The sequence below is a fragment of the Daphnia magna genome, linkage group LG1 (genome assembly GCF_020631705.1).
Source record: "Daphnia magna isolate NIES linkage group LG1, ASM2063170v1.1, whole genome shotgun sequence".
NCBI lineage: Eukaryota > Metazoa > Arthropoda > Branchiopoda > Diplostraca > Daphniidae > Daphnia > Daphnia magna.
In genome coordinates, this window is record NC_059182.1 from 10,176,402 (window position 1) to 10,197,592 (window position 21,191).

At 40.7% G+C, this 21,191-nt stretch overlaps 2 long non-coding RNA genes and 2 pseudogenes across 3 annotated transcripts; all 4 read right to left on the reverse strand.

Annotated features, from left to right (window-relative positions):
* Positions 1 to 866: 866 nt before the first annotated feature.
* On the reverse strand, positions 867 to 1,404 carry LOC116927381. 2 transcript variants are annotated; one of them, XR_004396624.2, is made up of 3 exons: positions 1,290 to 1,404; positions 1,150 to 1,231; positions 867 to 1,083 (listed from the first exon to the last, which is right to left on the reverse strand). It is a non-coding gene; the product is annotated as an uncharacterized LOC116927381 (long non-coding RNA). The 2 variants fall into 2 exon arrangements; XR_004396625.2 differs by having other exon boundaries at positions 1,145 to 1,231.
* A 4,923-nt stretch (positions 1,405 to 6,327) lies between these two features.
* On the reverse strand, positions 6,328 to 7,427 carry LOC123474096. The gene is made up of 3 exons (XR_006648745.1): positions 7,011 to 7,427; positions 6,820 to 6,937; positions 6,328 to 6,750 (listed from the first exon to the last, which is right to left on the reverse strand). It is a non-coding gene; the product is annotated as an uncharacterized LOC123474096 (long non-coding RNA).
* A 7,284-nt stretch (positions 7,428 to 14,711) lies between these two features.
* On the reverse strand, positions 14,712 to 17,516 carry LOC123471597 (annotated as a pseudogene).
* Positions 17,517 to 18,746: 1,230 nt separating this feature from the next.
* LOC123471625 lies at positions 18,747 to 21,191 on the reverse strand (annotated as a pseudogene).

The following is a 21,191-nucleotide window of genomic DNA, read 5'->3' on the forward strand; positions in this document are numbered from 1 at the left end:
AATTCGAAATATTTGGAAATAAGCGTCGCTTATTCATCCGGAGATTTGAAGGAGAAAGATACAAAAAATATTGCTGACAGCCAACCGTGAAACACGGTGGCGGTTCCATTATGGTTTGGGGAGCGATATCAACAAAAGAAGCACTACCACTAAAAAAAATTGAAGTAAAAATGGACATGAAGGTAAATTTGTGTAAACACGATCCTCCCTCCCACCCAAACGTCTTATTTATTTTACGAATTTTTGTTATTATCAGGTATACCACCAAATTTTGATTAGACATGTTCTTCCCGGAGGAAAGAGGCTTTTAGGTAGGGGGTTTACCTTTCAAGAAGATTACGATCCCAAACATGCATCTAAACTCTGTAGGGGGTATTTAGACAGAAAAGAAAACGCTGGTGTGTATTCGTTATGTTTATTATTTCTGCTTCATAAAATCTTATATTTTTTTTTATGAAGGTGAAGTCATCCGTATGGTTTGGCCACCACAGAGTCCCGACCTTAACCCAATTGAACAAATTTGGGATCACATTGATTCTAAAATCCGCAAAATGTGCAACACCTCAAAAAATTCTTTGTGGGTGAATCTGCAAACGGCCTGGGATGACATTTCAATCAAAATTTTTTCAAAATACATTAATACAATGAAATCCCGCTGCCAAGCAGTAATTGATGCGAAAGGTGGTCACACCAGATTTTAATACACATTGGACTCTAATCTTTAAAATTTCTTTAAAAGTTAAAACCATTAATTCACATAATTCTTTTTTTCACGTGTAAAACTAAAACGATACAGAATGAATTCATTTCTTAAACAAAACTTAGAAAAAAAAAGAAACAGCTGAGTAATTTGAAATTAGCTTAATTTATTTTTTGGCAGGATCTGAAGTGACAGACTTCTCAGTATTTATAGTAAAAGGCTTCTCCTGCTTTGCTTTCAAGTTGGAAGACTCATCCGTTGCATTTTGTGGAGCCTGCCCTTGTCCATTGTAATTTATTGATGGCTCGAACTTGTACACTTTCCCTGTCACATCATTGATGGCTGTAACACCATCATCTAGGAAAATCCACTTGGCCATTCTTCTAGAACATCAAATTATAAGTTTTATTAGTGCCCTACTTAAATCCAAATCAATTATTTTACCTTACACTCGTAAAAATTATGGGTTGTGGCTAACACTTGTATCAGTAACCGTTCTTGTGATGTCAAAATCAATCAGGTATTTCAAAGCTATCGTAAAGATACATAAATTAATATAATTTCTTTCATATGCAAACGTTAAACGTACCTGAGGATGAATAATCCAAACTTCTATTATTCACAAAGTTTAAAATGAAAACGAATCGAAAAAAACAAAAAAAATACAGCCAAGAATAGTCTGCTTGTGATAGTGGCAGAAAAACACTAATCAAGCGCCTCTAGTGGCACTTAAAAGAGGAAATTGTCGTTAAATTTAGGGGGTCGCTTTCTCACCCCTCCCCACTCAGCGGAATAGCCGCGGGTAGGGACAACGAATGTAGCACATTTCGGGGGTGATCCAATATTTCAAAATGATTCTTTTCCCCATATAACAACTATACATTTTATAAATTAAAAATCAGAAAGATAAAGACTAGTTCTTTATCTTTCTGATAAAAAAAAATAACCTCGTACGAGCAATCTTAGTATTTAAAAAACATTCCCACGCGAGACACCGTTAGGCCTATCTCGCGCGGGTTAAAACGCCTTTTTTGGACCGAGGTGATCCAATACCTGGCGTGGGTACTGTATTAATGCACTAGAACTTCTCGCTGCTCTGAAAGCTCTCGAATGCTTCATTTCATCGGTCAGGGACTGTTTAGTAGTAATTGAGGTCAACAACACTATAGCCGTCAGTAATATTAACAAATTGGGTGGTTGTAAATCAAAACCCCTATGCTCAATCGCTCTTCGTATCGCTAATTGGTGCGAGTAAATAAATTTATGTCTGAGCACTGTTTTTGTCCCCGGCGTTTTAAATACGTTGGCCGACACAAATTCAAGCCGAACTCCCTCTTCAGGTGATTGGATGTTGTCCCCTCAGGCGTTCAAGAGCATCCAGTCCATTTGGAAAGTCCAAGTGGACCTTTTCGCGTCAGAATAGAATCGACAGCTTCCTCGTTTCGTGAGCTGGTTTCCACAACCATAGGCATGGAGAGTAGACGCGTTCAGCTTCAACTGGAAAGACCTAGACAGTTTTCCCTTGCCCCCTTTCAACCTAATCCACTTCGTTCTGTCGAAGCTGTTGAGAGAGGAGGCAGACCTAGTCCTGATAACACCACTTTGGCCAAGCCAGCCATGGTTCCCGACAGCCATGGAACTCTCTTGCGACGCTCCTCGGCTGCTACAGCCCCGCTCAGACTTGTTGACCTCCTCACTGGGGAAAAGTCACCCTCTGGTATAGAGCAATTCGATCCGGCTTATCGCGTGGTGACTATCAGGCATTTTTTTCCAGGAACGCGGCCTTTCGGAAAGCACCATCAATCTCGTCCTCGCGTCATCTCGTAAAAATACAGTCGTTGCTTACCAGTCCGCCTGGAACGCCTGGCGAGGTTGGTGTCTTCCAAGGAATCAATGTCCCCTGTCTTCTAGCCAAACAATCGTAGCCAATTTTTTAGCTGATTTCAGCGTTAAGAAGAGTTATAGTTCGCTCAATGTGGCACGTTCTATGCTCTCTTCTACTCTTTCTTTTAAACCGGGTAATGTGGTCAGAGTAGGAAAGGATCCCCTGGTAGTCAATCTATTATAAAGGCATATACAACAATTCGCCGTCGACACCCAAATATATTGCTACACTGAACCCCGACACAGTCCTTTCCTTCTTCGATGTTCATGCTACCACTGACTTTTCTCTCCTCAAGTTAAGCAGTAAATGCGTAACCCTCATCGCTCTCTGTACGCTTCTTAGAACGTGCGAAATTTCATCGATTCTTCTCGACTCCATTTCTATATCCGACTCAAAACTTTCGTTTGCGCTCGGCCGACCAAGTAAAGCGCAACACTCAGGGCCCCTAAAGCAGTTTTCTATCGATTCTTGGCCCGATAATATTTTTATTTACCCGGTAAATTGCGTCAACTTGTACATCGAACGCACTGCCGAATACCGGTCTACACGCAATCCTTCCTTCCTCTTTATAAGTTCAACAAATCCACTTGATGCTGTCTCCCCCTACACGGTCGGTCGCTGGATCAAAGACCAGCTGGTGCTGGCCGGAATCGACACTTCTTCCTTTACAGCCCACTCCACTAGAGTCGCCGCCGCTTCCAAAGTGGTCAGGAGCGGGCTACCGATTCAGACCATTTTTTACCATGGCCATTGGGCCAGGGAGTCTACTTTCACTCGGTTCTCTACCATCGGGAAACGGTCGTTGGATCGTCAGACCCGGTTGGTTGTTCGGTCTTTCGTGTCTCGCCTTAGCCTGTCTTTTTTTTCCCTTATGGCTCCATATGTAATTGCGTTTACTCGGTGCTTTTTATACACAGTTAATGTCGAACGAATTTACAATACAATTGTACAATTGTTTGAGCTCCAGTAAAGAACAATTCAATTTAGTTTCACTCTCCTCAAACATTTATGAGTGCTCATTATTTTGGCCGCCGCCTTGTTGAGTATTGTTGTTTATTCCCGTGTTAACCAGTATTATCTCGTTGTCTTCTCCGTGCTTTAAATCTCTGATGTTACTTAGACAGGAAAAGTCTAGACGGTGCTCTGATAACACTCCCCTTTTTCCACTCCCTCATTTTTTTTTGCCCTTTTGGCCTGGTTATGTTTTGCTGCTAAGTGCTGGATTACAAGGTTACATACAGTTAATGTCTCACTTTTATTTACACACAATTGTACAATTAAAGCGCAATTTGAATTTTACATACTCTTGTCATCCGCTTGACCAATAATGTTGGCATTCCCCGTATTATTTTCTTTTTTAATTAAGTACAACATTCCTGCAGTTAATTCATCTTTCAATTTTTCTAATACAAAATCAAAGTATTTTTTTAATTCAATTTTATACTACGAAATTATCAGATACCATACTTTCCTCCGTTATGTGTTTGGATTTATTGCCGTACAAAGAGATGGAAGCATTTACTTGCTTCATCTCCTCTCCAACATTCGTGCCAACCAATTCTTGATAATGACTGACATTTCTAATCTGTAATAATATTAACAGCGAATATTTAATATCATCAATGTTGCTAAATTCAGAGTAAGCGGGATGATTTTTAAAGCAATCCCAAACATAGGCCACCATATATAACACCATACCAAAATGAATGTGTTCGTTAACACTGTCGTTTGACGCAATAATTATTTCACCGGGAAGGGTCTGTCTATCTCTAAAAGAGATATATTTTTTCAAAACTTTTACAGTAATGGTTAGCCATCACCGAGAGCTTCCGGATAATAACCGAGTTTCCCCGATAATAAATATTTTTAATTTCATATATGACTGGGAGGAGGGGATTACCAATACCGTTAAACCGCACCGACCTACCCTAAATATGGCTAACAGGTTTATCCTTCGAGTAATTACTTTTTAAGCAATAATTTTACAGAGATGGATAGAAATTATCAAGAGCTATCCATTTTGTAAATTTTTTTACATTTTTAACTAGCTGTTTTCCCGCTCATGATTTTTATTGGGACAGGAAAAAACCTGTGACCCATCAAACCACAACGACCCATTTAAAAAAAAATAGCCAATGATTTACTAATCAAGTAGGTACTTTTAAAGCGATAATTTTACAGTAATGGATAGATCTCAAGGATATCCATTTCTGTAAAATTTTTTTATTCCATATTTATATTTTAACGAATAACGTTATCTTATTAATACCAATTATACGTAATATATAAGATATTTAGGATGTAAATGTATAGGATGATATCATCAATGATATAAATCATAACGTCACGGAAGTCGATATGGGTCGCATTGTCGAAGAGTTTCTCCACTCTTGGAACATCGAAGCTCGCCTATTTGCTTGCGCTAGTTGCGGTATAAAGGCTTTTGAAATGGGAAACGATCAATCGCATTCCATATCCATTAAAAAACTAGACAGCTTGTTAATTTCGGATGCAGATAGAGATAAATTGTTGAATATCCCATTGAAATTCAGGTAAAATATTAAGCATTTTTAATTATAAACATCGTTTCATAATTTTCCTTATAATTACTTTATTAGATCAATGGCTAGTTATTACCAATCAACCAGCACCAGCCTTTATTATCATCTCCACAGAGAATTCGTAACAATAAACGCAGCAACTGAGAACCAACAAGAAGAAGAATGTGCAACGTTATGTCTCATGTTGATGATGCCACGTGAAAAATTTCATATGACTCAATTCATACATTTCGAAAATTGAAATCTTAATAATAACTAAGCCAACTGAAAGTTTATTCACTTTCAAATTCACTTTAAAACAACACATTCTTTATCGTTTTTCTCAAAAATTTCATTTTTTTAAATTAAGAGAATGAAAAGACAATTAAAAAACTCGAAGGCGCCACGAAGGGGCTTGATCCCTGAGAGATTTACCTTGGTAAAGCTAGAAGGCTATACCGTGGTTATGGGCTCCAAACTGGTTATTGTTTCCCCCGGGGTTCCAGCCGGGTGATGATTGGCTGTGAATTGGGCAGAATTTTTGCGCGCAGAAACGGTAACTTTTTCGTTTTAATTATTTCTTATGTTATTCACCGTCTAAAACCACGTTCCCTAGGCTTGTTTCCAAATCTGTAGGTTTCTTTGTTAATTTTATATTTGTTTTTGTCTGATCAAAATTCAAATTTCGGTCTTATAATTCGGGCTGTGATTGGTTGGCGAATTTAGGGACCCTCCTGTGTCACGAGTTTTCGTTTTTTGGGTGAAATTTCCTACAGTTCGATTCTCCATGTAAAATTGTATTGTTTAAGGTATTTTTCGTGATGAAAGGCTGGTTAGTTAATTTTTAATTTGTGTTTGTTTAAAAATGGCGAGGGCGGCTGTCGTTGGTCCTTTGTTTTATTTGCATTTTAAGAACAAGGAAGTCAGCCGTGACAAATGCCTTGTACAACCAGTCTTTCATGTGGCGCCATCTAGTTGCAAAGGCAACGACGGAAATGTGCGGTCCTAGCCTAACCTAACCCGCCGTAGCGTTTTGGCACTACAACTATTCTACTTATTTTAGCCATCGCGGGCCTTTTATTATTTTTATATTATTATTTTATTATTGATTAACCTAACCGGTACTTGGTGTCAAACTAGTATTAACTATTCTATCTAATAAATATATAAATAATCAAATATATAATAATATAAATAGAATATGTAATAAAAAATAAATAGTATGAATATCTAACTATTCATGAATTGACGTGAAGTTTGTGTCAACAAGGTTTTTGAGACGGCGTCTTAACGTGCAGACGATAAATATGCCAATGCTAAAGGATAGGGCCTTCCAAAGAATCGACTCTTTTCCGGCCAACGCTTCTCGAACCTCTTTTGGCAGAAACTGAACTCAAACGTCGTCCTCGGAGGTTTGATCTTTCGCGAGCCGAGGATGAAGCAGGACCGATAACAGAAATGTCATCGTGATTGAAGGCAGGAGCGGATGTGTTAGCCAATGAATTTGAAGAGCCAGAGAGACTTGAGCTGTGAGAAGGAGAGTTGGGACTGTTCAAATCCAAAATGCTGTCATCAGAATGATTTCCGGAATTGCGATGAACCATTTGCAATTTTGAGCTTGTCATCTGTATTAAAATGAATTGAATCAATAAATAAGTATTAATTGATGAAAAACTGCCAGATAATGAACGTACCAGGTGAGATAATGAAACATGAGGAGTAAATCATAAGGCCAATAAGTTCAGGCTATGTACACTAGTTCCAAACAATGGTGAGCGTATTGAATAGTTGCCTTCACAGCTTTACAGGAGACTGCCAATATAAGGAATGTTTGTTATTGAATATAAATTCTTTCATGGTATTAAGTGTCAGATGTTGTTTTCACCTTCGCGTAACGCAGTTTGTTGGCCTCAAATAAAAAAGATACAGCAGCTCCTTGCCTAAGTTCAAATACCGTAGTACCAAACAAACAGAACTTGAAGACCTGCAATATAAATGTTTTGTAAAATAAAATAACTGCCAACAACACAAAATGAAAAGGTGGTTCAACCTTCACTTGAAGCTTTTTAAATATGAGAAATATTTACGAGACAAAAATCAGCTATAGAGCACACCATAGATGAGCAGGAAAGCTTGAAATCTCGAGCCACAAAGAAAAAGAGCCCTTAGGTCTTAGGAATATGAAATAAAAAATTTGAAACCTTATTTGACAAGGTACCAACTGCATTATAGTTTAGAGATATTATATTTGCATTATAGTCAGATAAAATATTTTGAAGAAAGAAGTCTGCTAATGAGCTAATCTGCATCTGCTTCCACCAGCCTGCCAGGGTTGCAAAATATCACAATTTGGCAAAAGTCATGGGACCCAGCTAGGTGTATAAACTATAAAGTATACACAAATGCCCCAGGAAGGGAGCTTTTGGCTTCGACTTTTCGACTTTTGCTGGAAAGTCGACTAAAGTCGATAAAAAAGGAAAGTCGGAAAAAAAACTGAAAGTCGAAGAAAGTCGAAAAAAGTCGACTGTAAGTCGACTTTTAGTCGGGTTGAAAAAATGAAAGTCGAAGTCGAAAAATCGACTCGAACTTTCGACGGTTCAACTTTTTTAAGTTAAGTACACAACACTGAACTAAGCGCCTGCTTCTTCCATATTTCCTGTAGTTTTGTGTTAAGACACTTCTTCACCTTTTTGAAAGTTACGTTGAAGATATTATTGACATTCGTAGTGGAAATGAGGTTTAAAAGTTGGCATGAACATCTCTCTGTAAATCGGTATCATCATCTGTAAATAAAAATAATCTGTAAATGTTTACGTCGTTGTCAATGTCGTAGGTGTAGCGTTTCTGATTGGGATGATGAAAATCGGAGTTCGATTCCAGATGAGGCGATGAATTATTGTTGTTACATTAGGAGAAATTCTCTTTCATATATAAAACCAATTTTCATCATGTTTGTTTATTAAAAATTATGATTTCCTTTGTTCTAATGTAATTTACATTACCAGCATATTCAAACGAAGAATATTATAAAGATACCATATGTTTTGCAATTCCTTATCGGGAATCGAACACTGATCACCAGCGTCGCAATCAGAGGGTCTACAAATATGTCATCGGTATCGAAAAAACGTTGCACAGGCAGCTAGCCAAATTATTTGGCCAAAGAATATTACACAGCCTAAATCCAACATTTCCAACTGTCGTTTTAAAAAACCACATCACCCTGAGGGTTGCAAAAATGACCCGACCTGTTACTTGCCTTGAAGCGTAATACCATAAGGCATTTTAAAAAAAGGTCTAGACTTATCCAACCTTGCGCTGTTGTGTCCATCTCACCGTCTACCCTCCCCCTTAAAGAAAAACAAATAATAACCCGTTAACCCGCTAATAGGTGACTTTAAAATATTAAATCGGTGTTCGTATTTTTGTGCAGGATACTGTACGTATGGCTGCCAATAACACGGCGAACAACCAAACAAGCACTTCTTCTCAAAATCTCATTTCCAAGCCAATGCACCGTCATCTAAATAAAGCTTCGCAGGCGAGAAGACCACAGATCAGGTGTTGTTAATACATTTGAGATCTTTTCCAATGCCACAATCAAGTTTGTTTTGATGATTGAATATTCCATGTTAAGCTTTTCGGTAAAAAATGTTCTTTTTAAAAAAACTAATTTGCCTACAAGGTCTTCCATCAAATTAACAAAACCTTCTTTCACTACTTCACTTAATGGAGGAGTATCTTTGATCATTAAATAAAAAAAATACTCTAATGCTCTCTAATCTCTGACTTTAATAATCTGTAACTTCTAAAAAATTCATGTCATTGTGAATTCAGAAAATCTTTTCTATTTACCTTTTGGAATTTTACCTAAACATCATCAATTTCCATAACAACCGTCCCGTTTTCTTCCTCTATTGGGAAACCCCAAATTATCGTCAAGACTGAAGGAAAACCACAAAACGCAAAAACAAAAAACCCGTTACCCTGCCAATAGGTGGCTTTCAAAATTTCAATCGGTGTTCGGATTTTTGTGCAGGATTCTGTACCTCCTTGAGGCTCTCTGTAGCAGTGCGTCCTATCTTTTTTTTTTAGCCTGAAGATAGAGATACTTAGTTTGAAGCTTTTCAAAGATAAGAAAAAATAAGATAACCCAGAATTTAAGAAAAAAAAAAGATAAAAGATTGTATCTACGAAAAAAACCGATAAGATAAGATAGATTTAATTTTTTCCAAAATAGTGGAATATAAGATAAGATAAGATACAAGATACAAGATACTTCATTTTTTTATTATTCTTAATTGTTTATTCGCCACTGCACCTCTGCAGTCTGGACATTTCTTTCACAAAAGTAAAGCAAAAGTGTAAATGAAATATCATTAAACTGAAAAACTGTTTCAGAATATCGAAATTCTACTTCATCATTTGCTTTGTGAATTTGGAGCATGTGAAGCATTACATTTAATTTCATCAACATTAAATTAGCAAACAGATCGGGCTTTATTCCGTTTCTCTTTGCCGACATTATGTCGGAAGCGGTGCTAAAAGCCCGCTCAATTGAACCGGATGAGGCTGCAACGGACACAGCGTCTCTGGCAATTTCGGTGAGGATATACAATCGACAACTGTTCACTTTCCAAAATTCGAGAGGCTATGTGGGACGCAATTCAATATCGGGGTCAACAGGATCCACAGGAACCTCCATGGGAACACCTGGCTCATTCAAATACGCTTCAAGCTCATCAATAACTTTTATAGGGCCAACTGATCCTGGTCTAGGAGTTTCAATAACAGATGAATACAAAGATTGGCTTGCTCTTCTTTTCCTGGTGATCGATGGTTGACTAGCACGCTCGTTCGCGACATCAGCTGTATCGTTTGCTGAGGTAACTGGTTGCACTAAATTATGCACAGCTTGGTCATCCATAGATTCTCCTGTAATCAATCGAGAATAGTGAAATTGAAATTGTGTAATGATTCATTCTTAGAACGTACGGAAAACTCGATATCGCATTTGAATTTCCGGTATGACCGCCTCCATCACTGAAGCTTCAGAGTATCCCGAGAACTTGATCCATCCCTTAAATGTTGATTATTTTTATTTTTCATAAAAAGGTGTGTCGGTATAATATAAATGTTTAACTAATGCAAGGCAAAAAAAGGAGAAATACCAGTCAGTTTGTTAAAAAATTTATTCAGATTTTATTCTATAATTAATATTTATTACCATATTGAACCTCGTAGTCATAGAATTGGCTTATTTTCACCAATTAGTTTGCCTTCCCATATAGCCTTCTCAAAAGGCTTTAGCACTGTCAAAAACTTCATTCGCGGAACACAGACGGAAAAATTCGGAATTCTTCACCATGTCCCCCATTCGTTTTCGATTGGATTCATGTCCGCTCCTTTCAGCGATCAAGAAAGTAATTCGATTACTCCTTGGGGATCTTCAAATAACCGCTTCGTTAGACGAGACTGATGTATCAGGGACATATCTTGGATTAATTTAACTTGCCTGCCGGGGAATTTTTCGTGAATTGATGGAAGAAGTTCATCACCAAGAATTTCAAGGTACTTTTTGGTATTGAGGTTCCCTTTAATACGGACAAAATCCCCCTCCCCGTTAGCAGAAAACCATGCCTAAAAAGACACAGATTTCCTTCCACTCAATTTGAACGTGATTTCTGTCGAAACGAATGTCATTGTGTTATACGCAAACACCCAGACTCGTTCGATCTTAATAATTAACAGATTATTCATTTCCCACTGGAACTTTTAACAAATAAATAATCCTACTTAAACGATTTTTCGTCGAAAATATAGCGCGAAGTTAAGAAAAATTTCTGCGTTGCGCGACGGGGATGAATATTTTGCTTTTTTAGCACACGAATAATTGTCGAAGGACACGCATCCATTTCCGCTACGTCTAAATTGATAAAATACACGTAACAGTAACAACTATACGTTATTAAAAAAAAGGATAAATTTGAAGTACGTTTAATTGTTACCTACGATTTCCTACGTGGTTGTTATCAGTGTTTACTATTTTTTTCCCTGAAGATGAAATACGATACTTGACACCAAAATAAAGATAAATTAACATAAAATACTTTGCTTTGATTTTTTCCCCCTGAAGATGTTAATTGAACTTTTTTTTTTATTTACAAAAAAAATTCGGGGTTTTAACGTTTTACAAAGACAACAAAGTACAAACGAATCTAAAGAAGGTTAGGATGTTTGGAATTACACTTAACAAACATTAAATTTCCGAACAAATCAGGCTTAGTGCGATTGCGCTTAGCTGTGAGAATATCTGTTGCAATACTAAACGAGCATTCAATGCTTCCGGAGGAAGCTGCTACGCTTAGACTGTCACTGGTGACGCGACTGAGAAGGGGGCATTGATGATTGGCATTGATGATTGGCATTGATGAGCATTGGATTTTTACCACTGAAGGGGTCTGAGAGGCTTTACTGTGCTGACTGGATCCACTGGGTTTTCCAGTTCTTCAACTTCGACAGCAGGCTCGTTCAAGTAGACATCAACTTCATCCATAATCTTTACTGGTCCGATTGAAATTGGCCGATGTGGCTCTAGAACAGCCAAGTACAACGACCCACTGTCCCTCCGCTTCCTGATGAAATTTTGTTCAGTCATCTCGGTAGTGGTAGAGTTAGTGACATTTTCTCCAGTTGCTGTTGACGTTGCTTCAACGTCACCTATAACGAAAATGCGATGAGAAAAAAGTTTCTTGCACTTGCTTAAAGGGTGTACTCACGGAAAATCCGGTAGCAAGAGTCAATTTGAAGTCGGACGCTGTTCAAAACGGCTGTTTCTGACAATCCGGAAACTCTAATCCATCCTTTCTAAATGCGTGGATCGAGAATGGTACCTGAATTTATTGGAGAAAATTAGCATTAAAATTTCAATCTGTTATTGTGTAAAATTACGAACCAAGCACGTAGTTTGCATCACCAAGAAAAAACGAAAAACGACGATCAATAGATGTTAGCAGGGCTTTGCATAATTCCTTGCAATGGCGAACGGTTGGTGCTAGTCTGCTAGCAGGATTCGGGATAAGTCCAAAATAGGCTGAAATGACGTTACCAATCGTCTCAAAGTCCGCCTGGAAATCGTCTGATGCGCACTCAAAGGGTTTTGAAATGGCCACGATTTCTCTCAGCATCGCGAGCTGAAGAGGTGTAGGTGCTCCAAACTTTTAAACAGCATTGAGATGACTGAGGAGTGACAGATCCTTATCAATTGCCTTCAAAAACATGCAGAGCATGTAAAACATACAGTTCCAGTGCATGGCATTTTTTACCGGAAACCGATGGATCGCTGAAGCATTTCAGTGTCAATGACACTTTTCCTGATGTAGATTACCAGATTGCTCACGAGTTCAATTGCTTTATCTTCTTGATTCTGAAGTATATAATAAGTAATTATTGGATAAAACTTCCGTAAGAGTAATAAATTTTTTAATCTTGAATGTAATTAAATTACCGTGATTCTCTTCAGGCATTTCGAGTATTCCTCTTCAGTGTTATGTAAGTCGGATTCGGCTGAAGGCATTGCTTCATCTAGTCCTAACTGAACATCTTCAGTCTCCAATTGATCATTCCAATCCTCATTAGCCACACTTGCCACGTCTACCAAAAAAACCATTATTTTCTCACCATCTTATCTTCCATGTCCCTGTTTCTTCAAAGTTAAACAAATAAGAAAAAATTAAGGAAAATGATTGAAACTTAAAAGTTTTTGTTTACTTGGCAATAGTGTTCAAGCATGTAGGACAACAAAAGCTAGGAATGCCAAATTCTTCCAAGATATCCCTACGAAAACAGGCGTTATGGATCCACGAATGGGAAACCCTACATTGGTTGCAGTCATCCTCTGTACCTGTGCTTTTACACAGCATACAGAGGATGGTTAATTGCGAATTATCAGAGGGATCGCGAAGCCATCCCGGAAGATAATTTGAATTGTATTAGGAAAAAAGAAGCGACGACCCTAAGGGTGTAGACACGATTTATTAGCTAATGTTTAAAGACAAAGGAACGAGAAAACAAACGAAAGAGTGTAGATTTTTCTTCCTTTCTTTCTCTCTCTCCCTCTTTCTTCTCCTTTCTCACTCCTTCTCCTGTAGGCCTGGACCGCTTACACCATTCAGACATAATAGATTTAAGTCGTAGACGCGGAATTTTGACATTAGGAGAAAAGGAAGAGGGGGAAAATAACAGAAAACCACAAAGTCAAACTAAACCAGCAAAGTAACGGGGAGGAGAATAGGTAAACTTCCGACAACAAACTCTGACAGAGAAAAACACACCTGAATTTTCTAGGTGAGAGAAAAAACTCTGTCAGGGAACACAAAGGGAAACTGGACGAAACAGACAGAGGTGGACAACACAAAAACAAACAATTCTTGCTTCAAAAGGCAATATGGGCGGGCGGCTAAATGTGCAGTAGATTATTCAAGCTGATCCGACACTTCCGTTCTGTTACCTCCAACGTAAGATTTACTTGATCTGGTCGGTTAGATCCTAATTTCGGAGGATGGTGCGAAAACACCAGAAAAAAAATTAACGAATAGGAAATAAATGAACGAGTAGGGCAGGGCGGGCGGGAAATCGAACCCTTAGGGTCATCGCTTCATTTTTTCCTAATACAATTCAAATTATCTTTAGGGATCGCTTCGCGATCCCTCTGATAATTCGCAATTGTATAGCGAAAGCCATTTCGCTAGACCCTAAGGGTAACTTTAAAGCTTTTAATTAAAATTTTGTTGTTTCATCAAAAGTCTGCGCTAGCCGATGGTCCCGCACCTCGTCTGTAGAAACGATTGAATGTGGACTGTCTAGCCCACTGACCTGCTCTTAAAATCGAATCGATAGTGTTCCCATTACGTAGTGCTTGTGAGGCCGCCGCGGCCCTAGTTGAGTGGGTGCCGAAAATTGAAGTGTCGATCCCGGCGGATTTCAAAAAAGATTTTACCCACCTAGTGACGGTGTTTGCCGTTACCTGTTTGTGTGGCACAATAAGGCTGATAAAACCGTTATTTTTATTTGCCTGGTATTGAAACAGCCGAGTCCGCTCAACGAAGCTTTTTAAAGCATGGGACGGACATAGATTCGCGTCAGGACAGGCGTTCAAAGCGAACGATTGAAGTGGCCCGCCACGTTGGGACTTTCTTAAGGAACGTAAGGAAAAGAAAATGGCCGAATTAGAAAAAAACAACCGTGTTCAAATATATTGCGGCGATCTCCGAGACCCTCATTAGCGAAGCGAGAGAAATAAGAGTGACTGTTTTGCCGGCTAACACTGACAACGGTAAGAGATGATTTTCACCTAGGGATTTAACGAACGGCATAATTTGGTCCGGATCCCAAGTTGCGGAATATTTGGGTTTAGGCGGGTTAAGGTTGTAACAACTTCTCAGCAAATCCACCACAAGCGGGTGACACCCCAGCGGAAACCCCTCCACACTGCCGAGTGTTCTAGATAACATGGAGCGGTGAACGTTTATGGTATTGTATGACCTGCCCGAGGCGTGCAAGTCGACCAAAAACTCCAGTGTGCCTATTAGATCATTTGACATGGGATCTTTACCCCTTCCCATGCACCAAGCCAACCAACTGCGCCACGCTGACTCGTAGGCAGCATTGGTATTCGGACGGCGTCCTGCCAAGAGTAGTGAGACCAGTCGTGTCGAAAAGCCTCGCTCTTTGAAGCCACGCCGGAGAGATTCCAGACGGCCAAGGGGAGCGCGCCGGACCTCAACAGCAGATGCGGTTCCTCTAGCGCTGAGGTTAGCAATGATGGGCACGGATGCAGGAGCCACGGTACGTCGCACGATAACTCCTTTAAAAGTAGAAACCAGGGTTGGCCAATCCAGACTGGGCAAACAAAAACAACGGTGGCTCGTTCACGCCTGATTTTTTGGAGGCACGCAAATATTTAGCAGAAAGGGGGGAAAACATAACCCGAAAACCCGCCCCAATTGAGCGCGAAAGCATTCGTTGCCATAGCGCCCGGCTGTGGTTTCCACGTGACAAAATATGGTAATTGCGCATTCCACTGAGAGGAAAAAAGATCGACCTGCGACGGCCAATTGCGGTTAATCTGCGCAAAAACTAACGGTTCAATTTTCCAATCGCTGGCGTCCGCCTGCGCCCGTGATTCCTCGTCTGCGACCACATTTAGTTCACCCGCAAGATGCACGGCTTTGACGGCCACCCCGCGTTGTTCGCACCAATCCGTTAGAGCTTTGGCGGCTACCGTGAGTGCAACGGACCTAGTCCCTCCACACTTGTTTATATACGCAAAAGCCGTCGTATTGTCCTGGTAGATGCGAATTGCCACATTTTTAGAATGTGCGGCGTATGACTGGATCGCGTAAAAGGCCCCAATAAGTTCTAACTCGTTAATGTGTTTACGCGTGTCTGCTAAAGTCCAGGGTCCCCGAGTTCTTACGCCATTACAACACGCCCCCCAGCCTGATAACGACGCGTCCGAATAAACTGCTAGATCTGGTATTTTAGGGAAGAACAATTTATCCTTAGCCGCGCTCAAATTCCTTACCCACCACTCTAGGTCACTCTTCGCTTCTCGTGTAAGAGCGCAAGTCGAGCGCAGATCAAAATTGGGCCGTTTTGCTTGCTCAATATAAAACCGTTGCATGCTCCGATAATGGGATTGAGCGAATGGGATCGACAGAATCGCCCAAGTGAAATTCCCAAGAATGGACGCCACCTTTCTGAGGGAAATGCTGTTGTCTGACAAGGCTCCACTGCACATCGTCCTCACTGACGCGACTTTGTCGGCCGTTAGTGCAAAGGACATTCGTTTGGAGTTAACCATCAACCCCAAGTACTCCAAATTCTGACTGGGCTTGAGCACCGATTTCGTCCAGTTCACTAAAAAACCTAAGCTCTGAACTAGAACAACAATCTTTTTAATGTCAGTACCGAGGTTTTTTCTGAATGCGTTCATGACGAGAATGTCATCCAGATAAACTACCAATCTAATGCCCTCCTTTCGCAATACCGCCATGACTACTTTCAGCAACTTGTTTAAGACCCTGGGCGATGGTGCCAGCCCAAACGCAAGACACAAAAACTCGAAAATGCGATCCTTCCATAAGAAACGCAAGTACTTCCGGAAAGCCGGATGTACGGGCACCGTCAGGTATGCGTCTTCCAAATCAAGCTTGACCATCCAGTCACCTTGACGAAGGAGAAAACGCACCGTTTCCAAATTCTCCATTTTAAAGTGTTCGTACTGGATGTGCTTGTTCAAGGGCTTTAAATTTATTATGGGTCTGAATTTACCTTTGGATTTCATTGGCACCGCAAAAAAGGAATAAACCCAGCCCTCTGAACCATCTATAATTTCTACTATCGCCCGCTTGCTGATCAAACTAGCTACTTCGTCGTCGCAAACCTGCCTCATTTCCTTTGATATAGCCACGGGTAAGGGGAGACTACGTCAAGTAGGATTCGAGATAAAATCTATTTTAAGTCCCTCGGAAACCGTTCCCAAAACCCAAGGATCATCCGTAACCCGTTTCCAATTCTTTGCGAAGAATTGCAAACGGCCACCTACCCCATAATGTTGGAGTCTAACAAAAGAGAAAGTTAAATACCTTTGTCGTTGTGTAAACGTGTTTTGCGCTCTGCCGCGACCACGTCCGCACTGGGCCAAGCGCCCAAGTCCCCGGCCCCTTGCCGCTCCGAGTGCCGGCCGATGCGTTCTAAACGGAACAAAAGTTGGGCGCTTCACCGCCACTCGTCTAGTGTGCTGCCTAGGACGCTGGATCGAGGACTGTTTAGCGGTGGTCACCAAACCATCGCGTTGAGCCAAGGTAGCGTCCTGCTTTGCTTCCTTCAGCATCGCCGAAAGGAATCTGTCCGTAAAAAGGAGCTCTCGAGCCTCCTTTCCTGGCGCAAAAACTTCCGGGTCCGATAAAATAAACCCAGACTTGTGTTCGACCCTGCTGATAACAGCCTGTCCCCTCAACTTCGTTACGTGCAGGAAAGCTCGCCCCCACTGCCGTAAAGCCGCTTCCACGGAGACTTTAATAAGTTCCTCAGCTTCTCCCCCGCCAGGAGCGGAGAAACGAGCGTACAGGTCTACTAACGGGGGAGCAACGTCCATGATCTTCAACTGAGCCGTGATCAGGACATCCTCCGTAGTGTTGACCGCTTTTAGCACTCCCATGTCTTTGGCTTGCCGTTGCATATAGCCGTCGAGCTTTGGTGGTTTAAGACCAAAATCCGGGTCCTCAAAGACCATAGGAAAGCGTTTAGAGATCGCTTTCGACTCCTCCCCCGACAAGGGCTTCAACAAAAAGATCGTCAGCTCGTCACTGATGGGCCGTGGTATCATGATGGGGGATTGAGCGTCCTCGCTAGCCGTCACAAACTCCACTTCCCCCGACGACTCCGTAGAGCGAGAGCCCGTCGAACCCGGTAACCAAGGACGGTTCCGTTATTGATTAATAGGGTCGTCGTCGCCCAGCACATCCTCGTCCGTACCTGCTTGTTCGCTCCGTGCTCGGCTCATAGTGGGGGATACACCTGATTCGCCCTGACGTTCCCAATGCAAACTGTCTGATCTGCGTTGATCACTGACATCCCGGCGCTCATTTTCACGCCGAACGCTACGTTTTGTCGTTGTCGCTGCTGCCAATCGAGCTCGTGTTGTGACCCACGTCGACTTTCGTTCTGCCGTTGCAGCCTGTGACGCCGCAAATGGAGCTCACGTTGCCTCTCACGTTCACGCTCAAAGCCGCGTTGACGTCTTTCCCAATCCAGGCCGTACTGCTAACCCCACATTCCTTCACTACGGTGATATTCAAGACCGTAACTGAGCCGTTCACGATCACAGGGCCCGTATTCACGTTGCTCGTAGGGCCGATGGTAAAAGTTGTCACGTGGTGGAGAGTAACACATGAAATGTTCCCTATCCTCTTCTCTTGCCGTGCGCCGCAACGGCGATCGATCCCTAATTAACTGAGGCTGATCGACACCCGAAAGTCTATCACGATATTCTCGGTCACGACCAAGCGCACTAGGATCTCTTCCAAAAATTTCGTCTTTTGCAAAAAAACTTCGCGCTCTGGAATCACAAGAGCGGCCACGAGGCCCGCGATTGCAAAAATCCTGAGCCGACATCCTAACTGCGAGAAAGCTAAATTATGTCTGAGTGGTGTAAGTGGCCCAGGCCTACAGGAGAAGAAGTGAGAAAGGAGAAGAAAGAGGAATAGAGAGAAAGAAAGGAAGAAAAATCTACACTCTTTTGTTTGTTTTTTCGTAATAAATCGTGTCTATACCCTTAGGGTCTAGCGAAATGGCTTTCGCTATACAACAACGTTTCTTGGGATTCTTCGACAGAACATTTCCGACTTTCTGTCTGGCTTGAATACTTGAGGATCGCCTTGAACCCTCCATAATGACCTTTTCCGTCGTCTTTCTAGCCCTTTTCCCTTTTGTTTTTGGCCTATAATGTAGATGAAAAGGGGGAACTAGAAAAATGAAGCATTAAACATTTAAAGATTTATGATCATACCCTTGAAACGCATCATCTGTGGGCAAACCGGCGTGTGAGATATTTAACTCAGATGGCCCTGTGTAGGAGACGAATGTCCGTTCCGAATGTCCATTCCGAATGTCCGTTCCTATTAAAATTTTCTTAGATTGATTTTTTTTAAATGAAAATTTTAACTTACTTTTCCATGTATTGGAGATATCCTTCATCCCCGTCCTCGTCGAAATCCTCATCTAAGTGTGGCGCAATTTTTTTTTTCAAAGCATTTCCCTTTCCCGCACTTTTTCCCGTTTGGTCTTGCCTCCGCTTTTCCACCTCCGCCAAATATTTTTTTGCTTTCTCTGCTGTTAGGATGGATAACGGCGGGTCACGCTTTCGTGAAGGTTTTGGAATCGTTGGTAGGGGGCCAAAGTCCAGGTTGGACGAAGGCCTGGATGTGGATACAGCTGGAGCTGCTAAGTGCAAAAATAAGCCTAGCTTAAGTTGTCAAAGAAATAGAGCTATTGTTGCCACTTAACTCTGATGTTTCCTAAATATCTTTTAATAATGTCTTTCCTTAAATCGTACTTGACCCTATCCATATCACTCAGCTGGTCCACCATTTTTGAAACTTGCTCGCCCTGTTCTTCTGCTCACAGAATTTGTATAAACCTGTCTATGGTAACTGGTGAAATATTCTTTTCATATTCTGCCATTATTTCGTGTCTACTCTTGAATTTTTAATAAAATATTAAGACAAATTTAAAAAATAAATATAAAGAGTCCGTACAATCCGATAGCAATCTTGATGCATGAACTCAGTTGATGGCACCGAAGCAAGTGGCTGTTTTCGCTATTGGATGCATGTCTAGACTAACATTTAAAAAGATTTGTAAAAAAAATGTTGCCAAGAAAGCAAAAGGTAATGAACAACAAACTTAAAATATCAGGAAATCTGCGAAAATAAAGTTCCGATTCAGATGAAGAACTTTCTTGTGCAGGAGGATCTTCGCACCAGTCCAACGAAGAAAGAGAGATGCAATCGATATTTTTGGTGACCGTTTCGCAGCTCTCTATCTCACAAGATTCGTCATCTTTTGATAAACATTTGGAAATTCTAAACGCAAAACAGTGTTGGTTAACAAGTCTATTAAACATTGAAGCAGGCTTAATTACAATATTACTTCACAGCATAAGGATTCCATGGATACAAGCCACAAACTCTGAAACCCTTTTGTCCATACGAAGCACACAAATTTTGACACACTTCGTTGAGCAAATGGGCCATGTTCTTCACGGTGACTTTGTTTGTTGGATGCTTTCCTGTCCACTCATGAACTTTAGCCTTCCACAAACCTTTCAAAGGCTTAAAGAGGGCCACATCACAAGGCTGCAGAATATGGGTGGTTTTGGAGGGAAGCAAATCAAGACGAAGTCGTTTTCCGTACAAATATCTGAAATCCAGATATTAATATGACTGCGATTGCCATTCAGATACAGAACAACGGGGAAGTGGACGTCCTTGATCTTCAGTTCTGGAATAAACTGATGCAGCAACCAATGGCAGAAGGCATCGACCGTCATCCACCCTTTTGTTGTAAAAATGCTTTGAAACCAGGTGGCATTTCCTCTTTTGAAATCCACCACGGCGCCTTTTCGTAAGGATAGATAAGAAAGGGGGGTAAGATCCACCCTGACGTATAAACTGTAGTCAACACAGAAACACCAGTCTTAGTTGAACTTTTCAGTTAGATATATACGTCTTTACAGCCAAGCTCTGCTAAGACTTTCCCTTTGCCTGGTGCAATGAGAAAGGAGCTTTCGTCGCAATTGAAAGATCTCGTGGGGTCCGTGAAAATACCCTCTAAGCCATTGTCACTATGAAACAAAATTTAAAATGAATAAAAATGTTACGATATGTTTTAATGCACTATGTGTTTTAATCGATAAACACACTACGAATGTGAAGTGGTGCATCTAAGTGAGGGTGCAACGGGAACGAAGATACAACAAAAAATTAAATGACGACCAACTTGAAATATTTTTCAACATGCTTAGCCCATTGTTGAAGGTCATGAGGAGTTATTTGGCTCTTCCCGAGATCTACAATTTCCGCCATTCTGAGCGACAGGTTGTGCCGCTTCTTGAACTTTGAACCTTCATTGTTGCAATCACTGGCCTATTTTAAGATCTTATTGTGCGAGCATAAGCAAAATCAAAATTAGCATAAATAAATTTGGTATTTTATGAGAAGTTTTTACTATCTAGGGGAGAGTGGGGTCAATTGAAACGCGAGGGAATTGAAACAAAAAATCTAGCTCTCGACGTATTAGAGGTAGAGATTTGAAAAAATCTGGGGTAATAGCAATAGGGGGTGTTCATTTTTAGAAATTTTTTAAAATTAGAAGCTTTAGTTATCTCAATTAAATTAAATTTTGAATCCGCTTGATTATTTTTATCGTTTTATTTTTCAATTTTACCCACTAAAAGTTCAAAACTATTATTTTAAATAGTACTAAATTAATTTACGTTCAT